General features: G+C 37.8%; 1 pseudogene across 1 annotated transcript; it reads right to left on the bottom strand.

Annotated features, from left to right (window-relative positions):
- Positions 1-10864: 10864 nt before the first annotated feature.
- On the bottom strand, positions 10865-26130 carry LOC309796313 (tRNA pseudouridine(38/39) synthase-like; annotated as a pseudogene). Its single transcript has 2 exons — positions 26068-26130; positions 10865-11987 (listed from the first exon to the last, which is right to left on the bottom strand). The product of its transcript is annotated as a tRNA pseudouridine(38/39) synthase-like (transcript).
- Between the last annotated feature and the right edge of the window lie 252 nt (positions 26131-26382).

Genomic DNA, 26382 nt, shown 5'->3' with positions numbered 1-26382 from the left:
GCATGGGCTTTCTCTAGTTGCGGCAAGCAGGGGCTACTCTTTGTTGCCATGCACGGGCTTCTCTTGTTGCAGAGCATGGGCTCTAGGCACACGGGCTTCAGTAGTTGTGGTGCATGGGCTCAGTAGTTGTGGCTTGTGGGCTGTAGAGCGCAGGCTCAGTAGCTGTGGTGCATGGGCTTAGTTGCTCTGCGGCATGTGGGATCTTCCTGGACCAGGGCTCGAACCTGTGTCCCCTGCATTGGCAGGCAGATTCTTAACCACTGCGCCACCAGGGAAGCCCTGCATACTGGTTTTTAAAACATTATTTATCATGAAATCTCTGAGAAGTATCTCATGTCACAAAATTATTCTTTTCTCTATGCAACAAACATTTACTGAGTGCCTACTATGTGCTTAGTTTGAATGATGATTAAAAAATTATAAAACAAAAGAACATTAGGAAATATTAGAAAAAAATTTAACCAGATAATACAGAAATATAGTCAGATATTTGTATTTTACCTGTGTAAGAGTGATGATAAATTCTGTCTGAGAACCTTTCTAAACTTTATTTGGCTTCCTTTGAATTTGCATTTAGAATCCATTTTACTGCTTTATAATACATATGTAACTGGCACTGATGAATAAGTCTTCCTCGTTGTGGAAATAACTGACCTTCCTAAAAATATAGCACAAAGACAACCTAAATAAGCTTTCAATTTCATGACCCAAAGTCACAGCTGGGACAGGAAACCTAGCCTCAAGAGTGATGGAATTCTACCCTTAGTCCTCATCTCCATTTTAATAATGTTCTTACTTTGAGAAATTAGAATAACAACTGAAGGAAAAGTACAGTGGTAATGTTGTAGATGTTTGAATTAGCATGCTATTTGAGAGAATGAAATAGTTGTTAGTCTTCAACAGTGATGCCTTCATTGGAAATGTTTTCTTATTTTACTTATTTTCAACTTACTTATCGTTTCTAAGTATATTAAGGATACCAGCTAAAGAGTGTCGATCATCACCTGGTTCTACAAGACTTAAGTCATTAGCCACTGTATTCACTGACCTTCAACACACCCTGAAAGGCATTCAGGGTGAAGATCAGGAACAAGGCACTCCGAGCTCTGGGAAAACTGTCTGAAAGGGCATTCAGATAGTTAGATATTTTCAGGAGAAAATTTGTATGAACCTGAATTCTTGCATCTTCCCATACATAAGAGAAGCACTGAAATCATTACCTGAGACCTCTGCTCCTCATGACTAGCAGCAACCTTCTACCAAGATGTGTGCTTGACTACACGTACCCCCTTCATGAAAATCACATATATACTGACCTCCCCCACTACCTCTTCAGAACAGTTTCTCAGAGCTTTCTGAGAGGCTGTCTCTCAGACTGTAGTCCTCAGTAAGACACTGAATAAACTCAACTCACAGCTCCAAAGTTCTGAGTTTCTTTTTTTGTTTGTTTGCTTTTGTTCTTCAGTTGACAAGGATCAACTATATGCTGTCATTTGCAGGAAGACACAGATAAATTAAACCTAGGTCCTGCCTTCAAAGAGCTCATGAGTCTAGCACAGGGATGGACAGTTTTTTCTCTTGAGCTAGAAAGTAAATAAATTTGGCTTTGTGTACCATATGGTCTCCATCACAACTACTCAACTCTGCCTTCACAGCATGAAATTAGCCATAGAAAATAGAAACATGAATGTATATACGACTATTTTCTTTGTTTTGTTTTGACATAATCAGGCAGCCAAGCTGAATTTGGTATACTGGCCATCATTTTGCTAACTATTGATCTGGCATCAGGACAACAGATAGGTTATACATTTTTTGTCAATGCCTGTCCACTTGTAAGGACTGGCTAGAATGCTGTTTTTAAGTGGATTCTGAGGCTGCAGCAGAAAATTATGGCACCATCAATTAGCTATGCTTTCATATATGCATTATGGTGGTTGTAGAAATGTCATTTCCCTACCTATTTTTAGCATGAAAGACAGACACTAACAATAAAATATTAAAACTTGTGAAAAATGTCATAAAAGACATGTATATAAGACAAAAAGTACTTAAAGACATCAGAAATACCAGAAGAGCTTGCTAAAGATTTTACAAAAGAGAACAATAAGCCTCAGTGTCTTCAAATCTCTAATACTTGCTCCAAACAATAATATGTTTAAAAAGCCATATCAACTATAAGCCATAAAGAAAAAAATATAGCTTACTAGAAAAAAATTAAGAATGTCTATATGTCAGAAAGATGATGAACACATTTCTCAAAAGACAAATGGGAATCTGGGTACCATTTTAGACAGATACATTTGACAAACAAAAGGTAATTTTACATAATACAGTATGACCTTCACACAATTAAAGAGTAATTACTTTATACAAATAGAGAAATTAAGGACAAAGAGGCCAAAGGAAAGGGACATGAATAAGGACATTAGAGAAAAGAAACACCAATGGCTTACTGGCATGTATAAATATGTATTAGTTAATGAAATGCTTATTTAAACAAAATGAGGATTATTCAACACAATAATCATAGATGATGATGTGAAAGTTGACATTTAGTGCTTCCCAGTAACAGTATTCTCACGGTGCCTATTTGTTTATTCATGTGATCATTCACTCACTCATCCAAGCATTTACTGAGCCGTTGTTATACATCCACTGCCTGAATAGAGAGCAAAGCCTCCCACTTTCTGTTCACTAAAATCTCACATTATAATAATAAAAGTAAAGGTGTGAAAGATCAAAATCAACTGTGATTAAAAATTTCCGGGCTTCCCTGGTGGCGCAGTGGTTGAGAGTCCGCCTGCTGATGCAGGGGACACGGGTTCGTGCCCCAGTCCAGGAGGATCCCACAAGCTGCGGAGCAGCTGGGCCCGTGAGCTGTGGCCACTGAGCCTGTGCGTCCGGAGCCTGTGTCCACAACGGGAGAGGCCACAACAGTGAGAGGCCCGCATACCGCAAAAAAAAAAAAAAAAAAAAAATTCCGAGCTGGGGGAAATCTCAAATGTTTCAGTTCTACTCCCCAAAAGTAAAAATGTAGGGGGATTTCCCCTCCACTCACTAGGGGTCCAGAGACCTATACATTTTTCTAATTCTTGCAGATGTTCCGGGACTTTGCAATGAAGGTTCAGCCTAGGGCCATCAGATGGACACCTGGAAAAGTTTTTAGGCTCAGGCAACTGTCCTACTAGATTAGTCAGTGGTGGAGGTACTGACCGCTGACCAAGTGTGGTCCTCATCAGAATTATGGTGGGTGAAGGGGAAGAGATGGAAATCATTATGCCAGGCAACAAGAAACCAAAAGAGAAGGAGAGAAAAAGCAAAGATAGAGGATCTGAATAATAGAATTAATAAGTACAAACTGGTATATAGAAAACTTACCCTCCACAAGTAGAGGATACACATTATTTTCAAGCACTCAAGGAATAGTCTCAAAAGTTTACCATGTACAAGTTTACAAAGAAAGTCTCAAAAAACTTTAATGAGTTAATATCCTACAGATTGTGTTGTTTGACTATAATAAAATTAGGTTTTTTAAAGGATAAACACCTAACATGCTTAGAAACTAAAATTGTACTACCTAATAATCCTTGGATTAAAGGAGAAATAATAAAAATGAGATACTCCTAACATGAATTAGCAGTAGAAGATTTGTGACTTGTAGCTAACACAGAACTCTGTGAGAAAATTGCTGCTCTAAATACGTTTATCAGAATTCAAAAATGTATATTGAAGACAAATAAGCTTTGTGTTCAATTTAACAAGCTAGAATGAAGGGCAACAGACTAAATGTGAAAGAAACCATAAAGGAGGAAATAGATATAAATAACAAATGAGGAAATACAGACCAAAAATAAAGAATAGTTATAAAATCAAGAAATGATTACTTTAAAAGATTTATAAGATAAACCACAGGGAGACATCAGGAAAAAAAAGAGCCAAGACTAAAGCAAAATATGAATGGGCAAAGTAAAAACACTATAGCAATTTAAAAAGTAATGAAATAATATTATGAATTAGTGTATACCAATAAGCTTGAAGCCCAAGAAGAATGAGCATATTGCTGGAGGAAACAATATAAATGGCTAAATTTTGCAGAGAAAAGCCTGAAAAGGCCAATTGTTTGGGAAACTCTTACTTGCTCTAGTGTAACTTTTTATTTTATTTTACTTTATTTTTGGCAGCGCTGTGTGGCATGTGGGATCTTAGTTCCCCAGCCAGGGATTGAACCCGTGCCCCCTGCAGTGGAAGCATGGAGTCCTAACCACTGGGCCACCAGGGAATTCTCTCTGGTCTAACTTTTAAACACATTTAGCCTCACTCACTTCTCACCAAGAAGATACAGGGATTTCTTTGGTAAAATTGTAAGAAACAGTGGGTCATGCTTCACCCAGCCCCTTCTGATCCACTCACTTTTCACAGGATCAGCCTACCAGCTGAATGATGAATTCTGATCTGCCATGTAGTAGGAGTCGAGCAAATTCAGGGGTGAATTATTAGCAAGTCTGCTTGGCTACAGATCTAAAGTCACAACTTGCAGTCAGCTTGCAGTCTCTCTGATGCATACGTATCTACGAATAGGTTCCAAACTTGGAAAGGGAAGAAATGGGTATTATTAATTAGCCCATCTCACAAATCCAAATGCCTGTAACTATTACAGAAATAAAATAGTCATCAGACTCACCCTTGTCCACTGCTCCACATACAGGAAAGCCCTAGATCTATATGGCTTTAGAGATATATTGTACAAAATGTTCAAGGAACAGATCATTCCACCTCTCACAAAAGCTGTTTCAGAATATAAAAAATGAGAGAAACCTTACCAACCCATCTTATAAGGCTCGTATAACCTTGATTTCATAGCTGAGATAGAACAGATCATACAATGAAATTTAAAGGCTATCTCCCTTATGAACATAGATACAAAACTGTAAAATAATATACAATAATAGGATAATGCATCATAATCAAGTAAGATTTGTCTTAGGAATAGAAGACTGATTTAAGATAGGAAAATATGTCTGTGTGACCCCCCCACACTAAGAAGATAAGGAAAACATTTAATTTAAATAATCATCTCAATGGGGAGATCAAAAACATTTGGTTAAGACACACGATTTTTTACAAAGTGCTTTCCAAAACCTAAGAATAGCAGGAAACTTCTTTAACATGATGTAGTCTCTGTAGCAAATAAAACAAAATAAAACCCAGAAAACCTTCTCCTAATTACTATAACACATTAGGCACATAAATTTCAGGATATCCACATCTGATATTGTCTCTACATTCAACCTAGTACTAGAGGCCATGATCAATGAAATAATACCCCTTAAAAATAAAAGGTATATGATAAAGATATCACCACATACCACATGGTGCAGGAACTCTATGTGGAGGATAACACAAGTATTGAACATAAATCCTTGATATCTATCCAAAGCATATCAAAGTTCACTAACAAAGAATTAGTATCCATAAAATACAAAGGAATGGTAAAACCAACAAGAAAAGGAGAAGAAATCCAATAGAATGAGAAACATTATTAACCAAAAAAACAATTTAAAGAATAGAAAATCTAAATAGCTGAATCACTAGTAATCATAGAAGTGAAAGGAGATTACACTATTTACCAATCAGATTTTATTTAAATTAAAAGTCGGGTAATACCAAGTGTCTTTGTTATCACTTGCTGTGTAAAAAATTACCCCAAAACTTAGTGGCTTGAAACAACAGAATCTATTATCTCAGAGTTTCTATGGATCAAGAATCTGGGTGCAGCTCAGCTAGTCCTCTGGCTCTGCGTATCTTATAAGGCTACCTCATCTCAAGTCTCAGTTGGGAAGGATCTGCTTCCCTAATTGGGTGTTGGTAGCATGCAGCTCCTTGTGGTTTGTTGCACTGAAAGCTCAGGTCCTCAGGAGCTGTTCCTTCATATGTGAGTCTTTTCACTGAGCACCACACAATATGTTTTCATTAGAATGAGAAAACAAGGGGGCAAGAGAGACTGTCAGCAACAAAGTTCTAGCAAGAGGAAACTTAATCATGTTAATCACATCCTATGACTTTTGCCGGCTTCTATTGATTCAACTCATTAGAAGCAAGACACTAGGTACAGCCCACACTCAAGGAGAGTGGATTACACAAGCATGTGAACATCAGGAGGCTGGGATTATTGGGAGTCATATCAGAAGTTGCTTCCACACTGTGTATTGATGAGTATGCAGGGAAACAAGAAATAATATAATTCTATTGGGAAGACAGACTGGTACTGTCACTCTGGAGAGCAACCTGGCAATATTTAGAAAAAAATATTGCTTATAGACAATGTTTGTGTCCCTCCAAAATCCATATGCTGAAAACTCTAGTCCTCTAGATGTGATGGTATTTGGAGGTGGGGCTTTTGGGAGAAAATTAAAGTTGGATTAGGTCATGAGGATGGGGGCCTTATGATGGGATTAATGCCCTTAGAAAAAGAGGAAGACACAGGAGATAGCTATCTCTCTCTTTGTGTGTACACACTGAGCTAGGCCATGTGAGGACATAAGCAGGAAGAGGGCCCTCACCAGAACCCAACCATGCTGGCATCCTAATCTTGGCCCTTCAGCCACCAGAACTGTGAGAAGTAAATGTTGTTTAAGCCACCAGTCTATGGTATTCTGTTCTAGCAGCTCAAACGGACTAAGGATATCTATGACCTAGAAATTCTATTCCTGAGCATATATTACAGAAAAATATATGCAGAAGTCCGTAGGGAGACATGAATGAGAATGCTCCTCATAGCAATGTTTGTGGCAGTGGAGTGGAGAGCCAACATAGATGTCCCTCAAAAGAGGAAGGAATGGACAAGTTATACTTGGGATATTCGTTCTAATGGAATATGATGCAGCATTAGAAACAATTAGCTAGAGATACATATAGCTACATAAGTTGAACTTAAAAGCATAAGGTAAGAAACAGAACGAGGTCTATGGCACAATGCACTGTATTCACACACACACACGTTTCATAAGGCTATATGTTTTGCAAGAGTACAAACACATACGAGGGCATGATTCAAACACATCTGAGTAGGTGCCTAATTGTGGGAAGGAAATGAGTGTTGGACTCTAGGATGAAAGAAAAATAGAAAAAATGTAAGAGAAAAAACGTTGTCAAACTCAATGATGACAATATGGCCAGAGTCCAAGAATAGAATAAAAGAAAAAATAAAAGCAACCTTCATGAGTGGGCAGTTAATTCTAATCCCTGCCTTTAAGTTGCAGAGATGGCAGAAGATAATTTAATCAAAATCAGCAGACTTGAATGCCAGATGCTCTAGGTAGGGAGATGTTTATTCATGGGAGCTGTCTTTTTGTTAGTTTGTAAGATGATTCATATCTCCACCAATATTTAAATTCAGCCATATAGCTTTTGCGGGGATTTTAAGTAAGATATCCAAAACACTAGCTGATAATTAAGGGTGGGAGATATCAGAATAAACCACTGAGTAGGGGTGGCCTTGGAGAATAGCTTGGAGGAAAGGTTTGTTCTCTACCACGTGCACTACCACAACTGAACAAAGGGATATGAGGAGGGGTGGCAGTTCAGCTTGGGAAGACTCTTCTCTCTAACTGAGCCATCTTGGCCTCCTCATCATCCCCCCCCACCAGGAATGGTTCTTTGAAATGTCTGAGTTACATCAACAGACGTGTCATAAGTGGTGCTTTGTGATGGCTAAGTCCCTCCTGAGCCACCATTGGCTAAGGGTAGGGCCCGTCAACATTCTGGGGAGCTATATATATATAGCATGGTCAGTAGCCCTGGGGTAGACCACTGGTAGGCTTCCATACAGCTGAGGTGTGCAGGAAACTACCAGAGCCTAATACAGATATGGACCAAAACCCCTCAGGTTCCAAACCGAGGAACACGAATGAGGCTTTCTATGAACTCAGCTCTAGAGATGGTGGCAACGTAAGATGACCCTACCCAACCTGTTTTCTTCATGGATTCCCTCTCCCCCAAGAATCCCACCCTCTCCCTGCCTGGCACAAACCCCCTCCTCAGCCCTGACCCCTTCTCATGAAGTCTCCTTTTCCGTCAATATCCCATCTTCTCCCTAATCCAATGTCCTTTTGACCTCACTCTGTTGTCCTTCCAGGTGCTGAAGACAACCATGACAGCAAGAAAAGCCTTTCAAAGGAGGCAGGGTAAAAAAAAAGCTGTCAACCCTAGAAGCCAGCATAAGACAGCTAAAGGACCTACACTCCGCAGCTGTCCTCACAGGCTGGATGAGACACTGAATCAAAATCAAAATAATGCAGAGCAGAACGAAGAGCCCATGGAGGTCGAAGAGATGGGCAGCAGCACCCCTCCAAGCGAAGAGCCGATGATCCATTGAACTTCACAGTGAGGCCAGAGACCTCAGAAATATCTGCCAAGTCTGAGTTCTGAGAAATGGCCAAATGCGTAGACATTGAATTTTACAACATCAGGGTACACTGATGCTAATTAAATAAAAACCAACTTGTGAAAATTTCTGTGTGTTTCTGCGAGTTCTCTCATGGTGGGAGCAGGGAAGGAAGGGAAGAGGCAGGTGTGTGGGGAGGGAGGGACATTGAGTCCCACAAGGTTGGGGGTGGACTGGCAGAATCACAGTTAACCATACAGTGGGGATAAGGAATGGGTCAGGACTGAGTGCTAAAGATAAATTTCCTACTTAACACTTGAACCCACAGGCAAGGTGGAAAGGGGCTTGGCGTTTGTGTCTTTGGGGTTGGGGGCTGGACATGGGGCACGACAAAGTGTACATTGCCAGAACCTATGTGGTTTGAGGTGTGTAGATGGCAGTATCATCCCAAGAAATAGACAAATCACTTCCAGGCCACCTATGTCATAGAAGTGTTTGTTACATCTCACCCTACGATGTCAGCGACTAAAGGTCCTCCAGAGGGCCAAAAATCTCACCCTACTAAAAGTTATTGAAAGCACCCTGAGGACTAAAATAATGGTGATTGGAAGCCACAAACTCAACACTGATCAGCCCACTTTCTAAAGAAACTTAAGGTGGAGCAGTGGCTTCCCAAGGGCAGGGAAGTAAGAGCTGTCTGCTTTCAGTACGGGCAACTGTCTACAGAGAATTCTAAAACAACATAATCTCCCCTCCAAATATCTTTTATCTTTATTCCTTCCAAAGTTTTTGTTGTTTTTTCTCTGAAGAGACTATCCTTTTAAGTGGTTTTATTGAAGTATAATTGACATATAATAAATTGCACATGCTTAAAGTGACCGCTTAATGAGTTTGGTCATATGTGTGTATACTTGTTAAACCATTACCACAATTATAAGTGTAAAAATATCCATCATCCCCATAAGTCTCCCTTTACCCCGACAATTGCTTCCTCTTGTCCCTCTCTGCACCCCCATCCTCAGATAACCACTGATTTGCTTGCTGTCTCCATAGATTACATCTTCTAACATTTTATATAAATGGAATCAGTATGTACTCATTTTTATCCAGCTTCTGTTACTCAGCATAGTCAATGTTCTTGTGTACATCAATATTACATTTCTTTTTAATATTATGATTGTTATTTTGTTGAGCATTTAGTAGCATTTAAATGATGCCACAAACTTGCTTTAATTTTATTTAAAAATTAAGATCATTGTAAAGCCATGTGCAGTCATAAGAAATAGAAAGATACCTTATACCCTTAACCTAGTTTCTCTCAGTGGTAACATCTTGCCTGTCTATAGTACTATATCACAATCGGGAAATTGAAATTGTTTTGATCTGTTTACCATATTCAATTTCACCACTTTTACATGCACAAGTCTGTGTACGTGTGTGTATGGTTCTATGCAATCTTATCACCTGTGTAGTTTCCTGTGATTATCACCACTACAGTCAAGATACAGAAAGTTTCCATCACAAGGATCTGTAATGCTACTCATTTATAATCACAACTATCTCCCTCCCTCCATGACCCCTGGAATCAGTAATTTGTTCTTCATGTCTATAATGCTGCCATTAGAATGTTAAATAAAAAGAATCACTCAACATATAACCTTTTGTGATTGGCTTTTTACATTCAGCATAAATCCCTTGAGATATATTCAAGTGGTTGTGTGTATCAATTTTTTTTATTGCTTTCTTTATTGGTGAGTAATATTCTATGGTATGGATGTACCACAGTTTAACCATTCATTTATTGAAGGACATTTTCGTTGTTTTTATTTTTTGACTATTATGAATAAGGCTAATATGATCGTTCCTGTATAAGTTTTTCTATGAACTTAAAGATTTCATTTCTCTGAGATAAATGCCCACGAGTGCAATTGCTGGGTCATATGGTAATGGCATATTCAGTTTTGTAAAAAAGTTCCATACTTCTCTCCAGAGTGGCTATACTGGTTTACAGTCCCACCAGTTCTTTTGCACTCTCACCAGCATTTGGTGTTATCATTTAAAAAATTGTTTTAAGTGATTCTGGTTCATGTATAGTGATATCTCATTGAACTTTTCATTTGCATTTCCCTGATGGTAAATGTTGAACATCTTTTTATGTGCTCATTTGCCATCTGTATATCCTCTCCACTGAGATTTCTATTCATGTCTATAGCCTATTTTTTTTTTAACACTGGCAAAATCAGGCTTTCATGAATTTGAACACAAGGCACAGGTTTCCAGGTGCACAGAAATACATCTCCATTTTATGACTGCTTTTTAAAAATCTCAATCTTTTAGGACAGGGATAAAAGAACAAATTGTTTATTTAAGCAACAAGACCTTCCTTACTATGATCTTATGGGCTTTTTTAAAGAGCTGATCATCTGAATTTCTAGGACTTCTTGCAATTATATATATAGCATGTATATTATTTCCTTTCTACACCCACCTACCACTAGCTGGTTGTTGCCTCCTAGACCCTGGTGAGCTTTTTCTGTGGTTAAATGATGTTTCAGTTTCTGTATAAACACAGAGCCTCTTTGTTGTCTTCTATAAATAATATTTTCTTCCTCTGTGTGTCATTACAGTCCCTTTAGGCTTTTTGTTTCCTCTTCATGAAATAAACGTGGATGCTCGATGCATCCCCTACTTACAAGATGCTGGATCAGGATTCCTATACTTGACATTTAGGATGATCTGTTAGGGGCTTATAGTGTACACTTCCACTCCTACTACAAACGCAATGGTCTGCATTATGACAGAGTTATTAACTTTTCTTTGTTCTATCACTCCGTCCATTTTTGGTCCTTTCCCACAGGGTATGGCAACAGAGTCCAGTCCTTCTAGTATACTATACAACATGTAAATTTTAACAGTGTATTTAGCCTATAGCTGTCGGTGGTGGGTAGCACTGAACTCCTGAACCTCCCAATCCTAGATCCAGTTGGTATTTTCAAACTTAAAGTCATATAAGACAAGAGAAAATTCTACAGCCATACCATATTGAGGTTTCTGGGGATATTTCTCTATGTTCAGCAGATTTATCAATAATCTCTGGCTTCTCCATTCCTTGGGCAATCAGAAAAAGGACAGCCATCGTACAGTGGACTTGACAATAAAGGAACACCTGGCCAATCACTTCACATTGATATAACTAGAAAAGTTCTTGTCCTTTCCCCTCACCCAAGCTCTGGACTCCTAGCTGTACTTGAGCAGGGAGAGTAGTCCACTGAAAATTAATCACTCTGTTGGCTACATGTATTTTACACAAGTTCCTGAAATCTTATGTGTCGTCATATTTCATGGTTACAATATCTAAATCACACAAAGGGAAAATGGCAGTAAGTCTGCTCATGATAGCTGAACCTAGCACTGAAGCTGGGCTCTACAGGGGCCCAGGCCAGTATAGAGAAGGAGGGGGCACCTGATTGGAAATGTGTGCATAATGAATCTCTTTAGCAGCATCGTTGACCACTTTCAGATTAAAATCCTCTGAATCCCTGCCCCTTGGAAAGTAAAAACAAAGGTCAAGAGAAATCACCTGTCCAAAGTCATTTAATGTCTTTGTTTGTTCACCCACATCAGTGAGGGTTGGAGGTCTGCCTGTTTTCTCCTAGTCTAGTCTTGGTTAAGCCTCAGTTTCTGTTCAGTGGTATTGTGTTCTCCTGACTGGCAAAGCCTTGGTATCCCTAGTCCAGACCAGACAGACTAATGTTAGGGCTGCATGTCTTTGGTCATGAGCACTGAAATTAAAAAAAAAAAAAAAAAAGAGCACACTTAGCATTTCCAGTTCCTGAAGAATTTTCTCTAATATTTGAATTCTTGTTGTTGTTGGCCCGTGCCTTTTTAAGCCATTGCATCTCCTTCTCCAGTTCTTGTACTCTTATTAGGAGTTTTTCAGTCTGGTTTCTGTTTATGTCATTTTTAGCAATGAAATGATAACCCCAGGAATAAAGGAACCATACAGGTCCGACCCATCTGCTTATCGTGGGCCACTGCTATAGCCCATTTTCTAATTGGATTTTTAAATTTTTTCACTGTTGAATGTCAAGAGCTCTTTATATGTTTCAGATACAAGTCCTTTGTCAGGTAATGTGATTTATATTTTTTCCCAGTCTGTAGCTTATGTTTCATCATCACTATAGCATGTTTCACAAAGCAAAAGTCATAATTTTCATGAGGTCCAGTTTATCAATTTTTTCCTTTTATGGATCATGCTTTTGTTGTCTAAGGACTTTTCACCTGTTCTTAGATACCAAACATCTTCTCTAAGATTATATAGTTTTACATTTCTATGTGTGATTTTTTTTCATTTCTGTATAAGATATGAGATTTGGGCCAGGTTTTTTTTCTTGTTATTTTGTTTTGTTTTTAAACTATGAATGTCTGATTGCTCCAGGACAATTTGTTAAAAAGGATACTCTTACTCCTTGAATTGCTTTTTCATTTTTGTCAAAAATAGTTAGGAATATTGGTTTGAGTCTATTTCTGGGTTCTTTATTCTGTTCCATTGATATATGTGTCATCCCTCAGCAAACACCATGCTGTCTTCATTATTGTGACTGCATAGTAAACCTTAATACCAGGTAGGGTGACTCTTTCCACTTTATTCTTGTACTCTCTTTGTAGTTTTGTTATCAGGGTAATCCTGGCTTCATAAAATGAGATGTGAAGTGTCCTCACCCTCTTTGATTTTGTGATAAAGAGGAAATGTCAATGTATAATCTCTGTTTGGTAGAATTTTCCAGTGAAATCACGTGGACATGGGTATTTTTTTTTCCAGAACTTAAACTACAAATTCAATCTCTTTATTGGTTATAGGACTAATTACATTGCCTATATAACCTTTTGGGGGGTGGTAATTTGTGGTATTTCAAAGAATTGATTCACTTCTTGTAATCTTTCAAATTTATGAGTTAACAACAGTATCCACTTATTATCCATTTAACGGACTGCAGGATCTGTGATGATAGTCCCTGTTTCATCCCTGATATTTGTCATCGTTTTCTCTAATTTTCTCTTTGTCAGTCTTCCCAAAGTTTTGTCAATTTCATTGATTTTTTTGAAGAAATAGAGAAAATCAATGGGGAAAAACTATTTTATTCTTCCTTTCAATTTTGTTGATTTCTGCTCTTTATTATTTACTTCCTTGCTTTGGGTTTATTTTCTTCTTTTTTTCTTATCTTCTTTAGGTAAGAACTTAGGTCTCTGATTTGAGACCTTTCCTTCTTTCTAATGTAAGCATTTAATGCTATAAATTGCTCTCTTAGTGGTACGTTAGCTGCATTCCACATATTTTGATATGTCTTTTCATTTTCATTCAGTTCAATGTCTTTTAAAAAAAATTTTCCTTGAGACTTTGTCCTTGACCCATGGATTATTTATAAGTGTTTTTAATTTCCAATTGTTTAGAGATTTTCCTGTTGTCTTTCATATTTCTAGTTTGACTCCGTTATGCTCAGAAAATATGTTCTGTAGGATTTCAATCTCTTAAATTTGTTGAGGCCCATTTTATGGCCCAGGATATACATTATCTTGGTATCAATATATGTTCTGTAGACTCTTGAAACAAGTGTGTACTCTGTTGTTGTTGTTGACTCTTCTATATATAAATTAGATCCTGTTGGTCATTGTTTTGTTCAGTTATTCAATCTTTGCTGACTTTCTGCCTAGTGGTTCTATCAGTTGCTGAGTGTTAGGTGTTTGAAGTCCAAGTATAACTGTGGCTTAGTCAATGTCTTCTTTCAGCTCTGTCAGTTTTTGCTTTGTGTATTTGGAAACTCTGCTGTTGGGTTGATATATATTCAGGACAGTTATATCTTTGTGGTGGATTGATGCTTTTATAATAATGTAATATTCCTCTTTGCCCTTAGTAGCTTTCTTTGCTATGATGTCTACTTCACCAGATACTAATATAGTCATTCCCGCTTTTTATTTTTAATTGCGGTAAAATACACATAACAAAATTTGTCATCTTAACCATTTAAAGTGTGCATTTCAGTAATATTAAATCCATTTATGCAAGCAATCTCAAAACTGTTTTCATCTTGCAAAACTGAAACTCTATACCCATTAAACAACAACTCCTCAATCCCCCTCCCTCCATTCAACTTTCTGTCTATGAATTTAGCAACTCTAGCTACCTCATATAAATGGAATCATACAATATTTGTCTTTTTGTGACTGAGTTATTTAGTAAAATGCCCTCAAGGTTCATCCATGCTGTAAGAATGTGTCAGAATTTCCTTCCATTTTTTTAAGGCTAAATAATATCCTACTGCATGCATAGACCAGATTTTTAACCATTTATCTATCAATAAATACTTGGGTTGCTTCCATCATTTGCCTATTGTGAATACTGCTGCTATGAGCATGGGTATACAAATGTACCTTCAAGACTCTGATTACAGATCCTTTTGTGTATATATCCTGAAATAGAATTGCTGGATATTATAGTAATTCTATTGTTAATTTTTTGAGAAACCTTCATATTGTTTTCCATATTGGCTGCACTAATTTATAGTCCTACCAACAGTACACAAGGGCTCTGCCATCATATCCATTTCCCAGAAGAGTGATTCTGCCCCTCAGTCTCTGGTGCAACCCTATTCTTTTTTTTCCCTTAATCTAGCTGAGCCAGGCTGGCATTTTGAAAAGTAATATTTTTTTTCAGAATTCAGGGAGGAAATACATAAGAATATGTTAGGAAGCAAAAACTTGCCAAGCTTGGCAAGTTCAAGTTTCTATTCCAAGTACTGTCACTTGAACTTTGCTTCCTATTCCCTCACCTCTTTGCCATCTTTTTTTTTTTTTTTTTTTTGCGGTACGCGGGCCTTTCACTGTTGTGGCCTCTCCCGTTGTGGAGCACAGGCTCCGGACAAGCAGGCTCAGCGGCCATGGCTCACAGGCCTAGCCGCTCCACGGCATGTGGGATCTTCCCAGACCGGAACATGAACCCGTGCCCCCTGCATCGGCAGGCGGACTCTCAACCACTGCGCCACCAGGGAAGCCCCTCTTTACCATCTTGTTCACCAAGTGTCAGCCGGTTGCTCACATCACCATCCCCTCAGAGAAATACATGGCAACCATGATTCAACTACATGACTTAGTCTTTTTACTTGGTTTTGGTCTCCTAACAAAGAAACTACTTTTTCCAGAGGCAACTGACAAGATTATTTTTTGTTATCAATTATCACCACCATCATGAATAATTTTATTTCCTTCCAAATTTCTGATAGCATATCTTGTGTTTTCTCTGATTCATAATCAAATTGTCCATTTTGATTATCTTTACCATGTGCCAAGGCTTGGACTGATTTTAATCTATATTTTCAATCCAATAATTTATGTTGCTAAATTTAACAATTCATTTCTCATGGTTCCTTTTGTTCTGTTTGTATTTTTAACTTTTTGAATTGCATCTTCAGTCCACTTATTTTCATTCATTCTTCTTTAATGATGAAACTTCTTTAGTCTGGATTTTCTCATATGTACAGTTTTCCCTTATTTAATAGTAATATTAGTACCTAAGTACTTACTATGTGCCACTTTTATAAATATTGGGTTGGCCAAAAGTTTGTTCGGGTTTGGCCAACCCGATATTTTACATACATTTATTTAATCCTCCAATAACCTTACTGAGTAGGAAACTGCACAGAGGTTTTACGTTTTCTCATATTTACCCACGATCACACAAGTAGTGGATGGCAGAGCCAGGATTGGAATTCAGGCAATCTGTCTGCAGATACAGTCCTTCAAATCACCATAATTTAAAAAATAATCTATAGCACTTCCTGTGTTTCCCTTTTCCCATAGAAAATTCTGGCTGGGACTTGCTGCCTATTTATGTCATCCTGGTGCAAATCAAGATAAATAGCAATATACAATACTCTTGAGTCTTCATAAACTATTAATATCTACATTTTGGAAACCTAACTATTTTTCCACAGGAAGACTATTTCTCTTAAAGTGTCATCATAAGTAGCTTTTTCACGGAAATCTTAATACCAAATAGCAGTTGTTGAATTAGTGTTAAAACCTTCCTTTCTCGCCACTTCTCACTTCAGACTATGGGAAAACCTAAAACCTTCCCTGAATACCCTCAATACATATAATATATCCCCCAGCTTTTAAGAAAAATTTCTGTTCCATAGTAAGCTCTCAAACGTATTTTGAATGAATATATTATTGCATTGTGAAAAGCAAACTTTCAATGATTGGAAGTGGAGAGATTTTTCCAGTCTTAAAATAATTTAGACATTTTGCCACTTAAAATTAACTTCCTATCAAATCTCCATCTTGGAGAATTATGAAGCTAATGATCCAGATGTATATAGGTAATATATCCTTCAAAACATCCACAACTTTGCAGAGAAGCTAAACGAAGATTTTTGTGGTGAATAGCAGTAGAAAAGAACCTACCATTGAATGTACAGATTTATAAATCAGTTCACACATGGGATTCAGTTGAATACGAGTAACAACTCAGCAAACATTAGCTCTTATCTTCATACGTGTATGACAAGATATGGTAAGGTTCAACACTGGTATATTTTTTTTTCTTTCACTTAATCTTTGTTCTCTTAGAGGGCTTGTATTTGTACATTATAATGAGAGTGTGATTATTCAATGCCTTTTTAGGATACTATAACTGAAGCCAACTTATTCTATCATTATTACTACCCCAAAATTATAGCTTCCTGACATACTCTAAAAATAAAATTTCTTAAAATTACACATAGGATTGCCTAAAAACCAGTATTTACAAGACTATTTGCAACGTTTTATCTAAATATCTAAATAGGGAGACCTAGAGACTGATACTTCAATCACATAAAATATGTTGTGAGATTTCTTTCCTACTACTTCCTTTGTGCTGTATTGGGAAATCCCTCTGGTACTATCTAGAAAAACATTTGCTACCCTTCTTGTCTTTACCATTATCATTTCACTATTTGCTCTATTCCAAGCCAATACTGAATGGAAATTGGAAATGAGTATACTCAAAATTAGTCCTTCAACTCATCCTTTTCTTAAAATCAGAGAGTGGACAGAACAAAAACATCAATCAATGCTAAGTCAATAACACTTGGAAGAAAATGTTCTGTTCTTGCTTCCCTCATCATCCTTCTTCTAATTACTTCCTGAACAAAGTCTGACTTTGAGGACGATGATATGACCTTTGTTTTGACTTTATCTCGAGTCAAATCAGAAGTTTCATACATTTGGTATGTCAGCTACCACTACTTGAGAAAGTCATTTTGAAAGTGGCAGTCTAAGTGATTGCCCTTAACCGAGGGCAGGGAGACTGTGTCTAAGCTCAGCCCAATGGACTTGTTTCTCACAGCCCTGCGTAAGTGAAATATTTGGCTGTGGACAGCTGCTACAAATCACTGTCACCCAAACCTGTATTTGTAGCCTGTTTCTTTCTGGCATGCAGACAGTTATGCCTTATACTGAACCATTCTGAATTGATGGAAATGTCTTATTCATCTTATAGTTTTGCATTTGAATCTCTATACTGCATTTTCTGAAAGAATATTATTCAGAACTTATCCTGAGCACTCCTGTAGTACTTTACTCCATAAATATTCTGTCAGCCAAACAATGTTCCCTGTTTTCAGTACCACATCCATTATTCAGACTCAAAAGGGCACTGAAGATAAGGCTCAGCATTCTGTGTGAATCCTGGCTTCTAGTGAGTATTGGCCTTAAACATTTCTCCTGTACTTTGTGGGCATAGGCCTGAGCTTCAGTATCCTACCAAGATATTAAAATATGCATATGGGACTTTTAAAAATCACTTTTTAACCATCATAGTTAATTCGTTCAGAACGAGATATTTATAAAGTCTCAGCTGATCCTCCAAAAAATTATACGTCAATATGGCAAAATAGTAACTTCATGTTGGAAGAACTTAGCAAACACCAACTTAAGTGATTAAGATGAATATCACTAACAAAAGAGAAATTGACATCTAATATACCTACTGATAGGGTGCGCTAAGAAGAACACAGCATCTTTTTTTTTTTTTTTTTTTTTTTTTGCGGTACGCGGGCCTCTCACCATTGTGGCCTCTCCTGCTGCGGAGCACAGGCTCCGCATGCTCAGGCTCAGCGGCCATGGCTCACGGGCCTAGCCGCTCTGCGGCATGTGGGATCTTCCCAGGCCGGGGCATGAACCCGTGTCCCCTGCATCGGCAGGCGGATTCTCAACCACTGCGCCACCAGGGAAGCCCCGAACACAGCATCTTTTCAGTGTTATTCCTGTTAAGAATGTATAACTTAGGGCCTCCCTGGTGGCGCAGTGGTTGAGAGTCCGCCTGCCGATGCAGGGGATACGGGTTCGTGCCCCGGTCTGGGAGGATCCCATGTGCCGCGGAGCGGCTGGGCCCGTGAGCCATGGCCGCTGGGCCTGCGCGTCCGGAGCCTGTGCTCCGCAACGGGAGAGGCCACAACAGTGAGAGGCCCGCATATCGCAAAAAGAAAAAAAAAAAAGAAAAAAAAAAAAAAAAAGAATGTATAACTTAAATCTATCATGAGGAAATACCAGATAAACCAATATAAAGAGATATTCTACAAAATAAGTGGTCTTTATTCTTCAAAAATTTCAATGTCATTAAATACAAAGAAAGGACGAGGAACTGTTGTAGACTGAAGGAGATTAAAGAAACGTAACTAAATACAATGAATGATCTTAGGTGGGTCATGAATGAGGAAATGCAACTATGAACGTTGTTATTTAGACAAGGTCAAATTTGACTATGGATTCTAGAAGGATCAGAAAACTTTTTCTGTAAAGGATCAAATATTAAATATTTGTAGACTTGTGGGTCATATGGTACCTGTTGTAACTATTCAATTCTATTGTTGTAGCCCAGAAACAGTCAGACAAAATGTGGTTGTGTTCCAGTAAAAGTTTATTCACAACAAGCAGCAGTTGTCCATGTTTGATCTGAGACCTAGGGTTTGCAGATTCCTAAATTAGAGAATAGTATTATATCAAAGTTAAATCTCCCAGTTTTGGTATTACTGTGGTTTATTGTTCTGGGAAATACCTTCTAAGGTATTTAGGGATTTAGGGCAATGATTCATAATATGTGTGACTTATCCCTTAAATGGTTTTGGGGGAATAAATACTATATATTTACATACTATATGTATTATTTACACAGACAGAGAGAGAAAGAAAACAAATGAATGAATGAGTGAAAGCAAGAAAATGTAATGAAATATTGGTGAATCTGGTGAAGAATAAAGGAAATTCCTAGTACTATACTTGCAACTTTCCATAAATTTGAAATTGTGTAAAAATAAAGTTGAACAAAAAATCTCAATTTAAAAAATAAATGTGCACACCAGATGGATGCCTATTTTGTCATTGGTTTTCTAAACCTACATAGTCAACCCATCATTTTAAGCTGGTCTTTTCTGTCACGCATAATAGCTATACCTACATTAAATATTTTAAAAATTATTTTTAAAATGTCTTCACTCAACATGCAATCTATCTGTGCCTCTATGACTCAGAGAAATGATTTTAAACTTAGTATTGAGAGGGTATAGTAGAAAGAAATTTGTGGAGTCAGAGGATCTGAATCTGAACTTCATCCATGTTTCTTATTAGCTACACTTATAGGCAAGTCACTTAACTTCTCAGTTTATTCATCTATAACTATGTCATAGTGTTGTTCTGAGCACTGAAATAATGAAGATGATGATGCTATAAAATCCACGAAGTGCTATGCACAAGGGAGAGTTCCCCTCATTAATAATGACTAGATTTTCTAAGCTAAAGACCAAATGTATAATATACCATTGCATTTATGTATGTTTTTAAAACATCAGATGAATGTACTTTTACGAAACCAAAAACTTTGAGACAAGATGTCAAACTAACATGGGCCTCCTCTCCAAACCCAACCAAAGAGGCAACAAAGAAGTCAAGATATTGACAGAACACAATCCTACACTCCACACCTGAAACAAGAGTGTGAGAAATCCTTAGAGACATATAGAAAGTGTTTGGGTCTAAGAATGGAGGGGAAATGACTAATGGAAATTGGAGAGGATAAAGAACCCAAGGCAGGGGGATAAGCTGGGGTAGATGATTCTCTTTGTAGCCACTAATTTCCTTCACATTGTCCTGGAGAGCCCCAAGATATCGATGTGATCAAGGTGGGCTAAGTCAGACTTGGAGCTGGGAGGCACCTCTCAATTGCACTTACGAACCTAGATGTCTAATTACTGTCCTGGCACTAGTCTGAGACCACTCAGAGCCCTCATAAAACAAAATACATATGGAAAAAGCAATGAAATAAATAAGAGCACAACCCAAAGAGTGTTCAAGCCTGGACACATGGATCTGTACCTGCTATATTAATGCGGGGCAATCAAAAGAGTCTCTAATATTGAATAAACAAAAAATACCAAAGATATCCTGCTTTTTAAAAGATATACTTAAAAATAGAAAACTGTTGTAAATAAACATGGGGAAATAAATGAGGCACATATAAACCATAAGATTTAACAGCACACAGAAACAAGTTCTTTGAACATGGTACGACTAAGGCAGGTTTTAAACATGACCACAGATTATTAGGGACTCCTTCATTCGAGAGGTGAGTGCTATTTCCTCTCTCCTTGAATCTGGGCTAGATTGGGATGGTTTCAGCAAATAGAGTCTCATGGATACCACTCTGTGTGCCTTCTGACTGAGTCATAAAAAAGTCAAGCAGATTCTGAGTCTCTAGGTCCCTTGGAATACTCGCTCTCTGAATACTTCCTCTTGGAACCCAGCTATCATGATGTGAGAAGCCTAAGCCAAATAGAGAGCCCATGTGTAGTCACTACAGTCTACCATCCCAGCCCCAGTCATTGAGTCTTCCAATCTGAGGCCTCAAATATTGTGGAGCAGAGACAAACCATTCCTCCTGTGACTTGTCTAAATTGATGTCCCACAGCAATCTTCAACATGATAAAAATGGTTGTTTTATGTAGCAATACATAACTAAAACAAGAAAAATATTAGAATAATAATAAATAATAATAAAGGAGTGATAAAAATCTTCTGTGTCTTGAGAAAAATACACCAAATAAACCATGCATTAACTAATAAATTCTAATGTACATGATGAGATTCTTTGACCTTAAGAACAACAGAAGTAGTATCTGTCAAAACTGTGGAATATATCTAAAGCACAACTTACAGAGAAATTTACAGTTTTGAATATTTTTATTACACTATGTGGAAAAATTTAAAAACCATTCAACTAATTAAGCTTGAAAAAAATATCAACAGAGCAAATCTGAAAAGAATAAGAAGGTTTAAAATACAAATAAGGGCAAAACAAATGAGACAAAACAAAATATGAGAGAATTAACAAAACGAAAGCTGATTCTTTGTAAAGACAAATAAGAAATATATTTATGCATTACTCACCAATATAGCTAACATAATCAGAAAAACAAAATGCAGTAAACAAAATGGAGATCAAAAAGTGAGCTCAGGGCTTCCCTGGTGGCGCAGTGGTTGAGAGTCCGCCTGCCGATGCAGGGGACACGGGTTCGTGCCCCGATCCCGGAAGATCCCACATGCCGCGGAGTGGCTGGGCCCGTGAGCCATGGCCGCGGAGCCTGTGTGTCCGGAGCCTGTGCTCCGCAACGGGAGAGGCCACAGCAGTGAGAGGCCCGCGTACAGCAAAAAAAAAAAAAAAAAAAAAAAAGTGAGCTCATATACTTATTACTGGGCCTGGCCAGATGATCCAGGATAAATTCCCTATTTTAAAGTCACTGATAAGAATGTTAATTACACCCGCAAAGTCCATTTTGGCATGCAACTCAACATATTCCTGAGAAAGAAGAGAGATAGAAGGTCACAGGGGCCAAAATTCTGCCTACCACACCTCCCATGTCCACATGGGCTATCAGACTCCTTAAATTCTTCTAATGTCTATGTTGTAAGCATCTCATCAAAAACTTCTGATCCTCTCTCATGACGGTTAAATGTTTGTGCTGTCATCTATTGTGATTTTTTCGTATCTTTAGATCTTATAAAAAGCTCTGTGTTTTACTTTTGTATGACTCTCTGCTTTTCTGTTTGGGAAGCTGAGGACCACATCTTACTTTTCTCTGCAGCATCTCCAATATCTAACATTGCAATCAGTGCCCCGTGTCTAGTCTGTAAATGTTTGCTTGGTAAGGAGACTGTTGCTTAATGGGCTTTGACTTAAAGTAGACCTGCGTTCAAATGATGGCACTACTACTTATTAAGTGGATAATGAGCTGTAGGATGTGTAAGTTATCTCAACTTTCAGTCTTACATCCTCATCCATAACATAGGGATAATGCCACCTCCCCCTTATAAATAGCCATTATTAAATGAGAAAACATAGGCACGTTAATTCTGTCCTTCAAACATTTTTGTTATCTTCTAATTGTCAAGCCACATGCCTCCTAATGGATGTTTAGTAGTAAATAAGACAAGCTGTCTCTTTCCTCACGGAGTTCACAGTCTAGAAGGGGAAATATACAGTTAAACTACTGTGTATTTTTAATGCGTGGTATATGAACCAAATTGATTCTCTTTGAGTCAGTGGCCCATATATGGGAAATACCAGTGAACTCCATGTAAATTTGCAAGCTTGCCTAGCAATATTTCCAGAGAATGCCTAGCACACTCTGTTCTGCACCTGATTGTTCTCCTCTGACCTACCATGTGTTTATCTAGTCAACTTTCACTAGTTAATGACTCTCTCCACAGTCCTTTTGGATTAATGTTTCTAGTCTACTGTCTGTTTGGTTCTTAATCTCAGCTTCAATCCTTAATGCTGCTTTGCAAATCACCCTTGTTCCCATTCTCTGCCGGAAAAGGGCTTTTCATCCCCAAACTACAGTCAAACCCATCTCTGGGATCTGTCAGGGAGGAAATTTCCCCCTTCCCTCTCTTGAGTTCTTGTGGCTGGACTAACAATAAAATTGATGCAAGGCAAAACAAATTTTGATTCATGCATATGGAGGGCCCATGTGGGACCTCAGAAGTGGCCAAAGTAGGCACTTTTATACTTTTTAGACAAGAAAAGAATACAATTGTGAGGAACTGACAGGACCAAGAAACTTAGGTTTGGGTACCTTATTAGTGAAAACTCTAAACAGAGTTTGGGCTTGGGGTAGTCAATTAAAGAAGTCACAAGGTTTGTATATATAGGTGTCTTGGCCCCAATTCCCTATCTTTGGCAATAAGGGTGTCCTTCTACCTCCAGATGCAGGGAGAGCACCTTTCATGAGAGATTTATTTCCTGATTTCAGGGAGACATAAAGCGGATCAGAGTGCCTCTCCTGCACTGGCTGTTTATTAAGTAACTTTAATTCAAAATAATCAATATGTCGTTGAGGCACATTTTGGGGTGGCCTACCCTGGGCCCCAACAGACCCTTCAAGGCTTAGGGCCTCAAGTTTTATAGAGAAATATTGACCCTTGGGACAGAAATGCAGAGTTTCCATTTCTCTTATCCTGTATGGCTTAATGGATTTTTGTTCCCTCCCCCATCCTTCCTTCCTTATTAATCAAGACAAACTTAAATTTGAACCCTTGGCTCATAGCACGAGAGAAAGTACCAGAAGATCTCATGGACTCCTTCCTCCAGATACTCTAAGCACTGGTTTCATGTTGTTCCATCAGCCGTATTTGCACCGGACAAGTTTGCCTTGTTGTCCACAGAGATGACTCCACTGAAATCTGATTTGATGTGACATTCAGCATTTCTGGAGAATCCATTTGAGATGTATCCATTTGAAGAGTGTTGCTGTATTTATTTAAAAACTGAATCTGAAGATAAGGATCCCCCTATATGTCCTTCTTAGAATTCAGTGTCAAGAAAACAGGTGTTTGGGTAGCTTTGCTTCTTTTCACCAGAAAATCACACAATATTATCCAGTGGGTCCTGCTTCTTGTTTGGGCTGCTAAATTGATTGCTCAGTTTCTATACTTCATTCATTCCAGATTCCAACCTGATTCTCTCTGCCCTCTTTTAAAATAGGTTCTCACATGTGTATGAATTTGTATTTGTGCGTACTCTTATTTTTTTGCCTTTTAACTGCACTTATCAAGAAATATTTTCATATTGTATCTTAATCCTTTTAGAATTAAGCATGTTGTAATTTATAAGTAATTTAAATCTCTTAAATATCATCTAGAAGATGAGTTCTTGCCATGCTGAGCTCTCAGATAAATATGCACAACCTTTCAGCAAATCTGCCAAGTCATAAGGTACGGATCCCGTTTATAGTCCAAATTGACACTTGTTCCCACAAAGAAATAAGTGATTAAAAAGTACTAAGCTCTTTATAACCAATCTCAGGATACAAAAAAAAAATACAGATTCATGAGCTCATTCTTCAATACTGAGTTTTGAAATATTTTGGCTAAACTAGACAGCTCTATACAACGTAACTACTGAGGATTGAAATGGTGCAAATAAAATGATGTATAAAGCAATTTATTCCAAAGGAACCTGCAGTGCCTGCCTAGGTCTTTGCTCTTTTGAGCGTTTGATCTTCATACCTGAAATGACTTAGGCTGCACATTAATAAGGTTTGGCCTAAAACTATACCCTAAAACCCTAGCCTGGGGTAAATGCAAATACTACTAAGCACAGGTTTCAGCACCCCCTTGCTATGTTTCTGGAGATGAGAGGCATTATAAATGTTAACCAACTATTAGTTCGATATTTTTCTCAAAATATATGTTGAGCCCTAATATCTAAAATAGGAAAAAGCAAAACCACCTGATATGAAACATAGATAAGAGACCCTGAACCCTAACGCAAACAGGTCCCGGGTTTGGCCATCTCTGTTCTGACGGCTCATTGTTCTTGATGTATGTGGTACTTCTGGGAAGAATGCTGATTGATCAGAGAACTCAACCCAGCACCCAGGAATTCATATGTTCATGTAGACATTAATATGTAAGACAGAAATCTGAAAAATATTTAAAGTTATTTGACCTCTCTGAATCTAAATTAAAAGTGACTGGCTTATAGGATTAAATGAAGTACTATGTATATTGAAGCACAGAAGATGTTTAATTATTTTTAGGAGAAAATAAAAATAAAACAATATTCGGCAAAATTTGTCATTAAATTATAGAGAGGTTACAGTTAACATCATAATTCACCACCATTTTTCACTTTAAGTTTAAACATCACTAAATATGAGCTGAAATTATTTTCTGGTTTTATTGAGACATAATTATGTAATATATAAATTATGTAATATATAAAATATATATTATATAAATATATAAAATATAATACATAAATATTGTATATATTTAAGGTATACAATGTGATGATTTGATATCCTATATATTGTGAGATGATTATCACAATCAAGTTAATTAACACATCCATCACTGTGATGAGAAAAGAGCTATTTTGAGTTGCTGCCTAGGTATTTTACAGTATGACAACCCTGCTCACACCCAAAGTCTGGACATTTAGATAAGGATCTGAGTTTAGGATTACTGCCCCAAATTCCTGCTTTGATTTTCCTGGAGCATCTTCTAAAATAACCAATTAGAGTTGAGCCCACAAAAAGATAGTGACGTCTGCCCCAACCATCTTGTAAGTAACAGGTACTTGCTACCCTGCTCTCCATCTCCTGCTCGCAGGTGACCTGGGATGGAGGACTACCCTTCCCCTGCCTCATTGCCGGGAATTGTTTTGCCATCACTATTTACAGTATGGCATTTTGGGGGGAGTCATTCAGTGCATTTGATAATAATCCTCAAGAATAGGAGTGTGGTTGGCCTAGTCTTCACCCTCTCCAAGTTTTCCAGGATCATAAGCAATATACCCAATGCAGCCCCTCTTACCACAGAAGTATCAGAGTAAAATTTGAATTAAACATTGGAAACACATGCCAATTGTCCCTGGAGAATTTTCACATGGAATCCACAAC

This window comes from Mesoplodon mirus (genome assembly GCF_964341445.2).
Source record: "Mesoplodon mirus genome assembly, chromosome: X".
Classification (NCBI taxonomy): domain Eukaryota; kingdom Metazoa; phylum Chordata; class Mammalia; order Artiodactyla; family Ziphiidae; genus Mesoplodon; species Mesoplodon mirus.
This window is presented reverse-complemented; position numbering and strand designations above follow the sequence as displayed.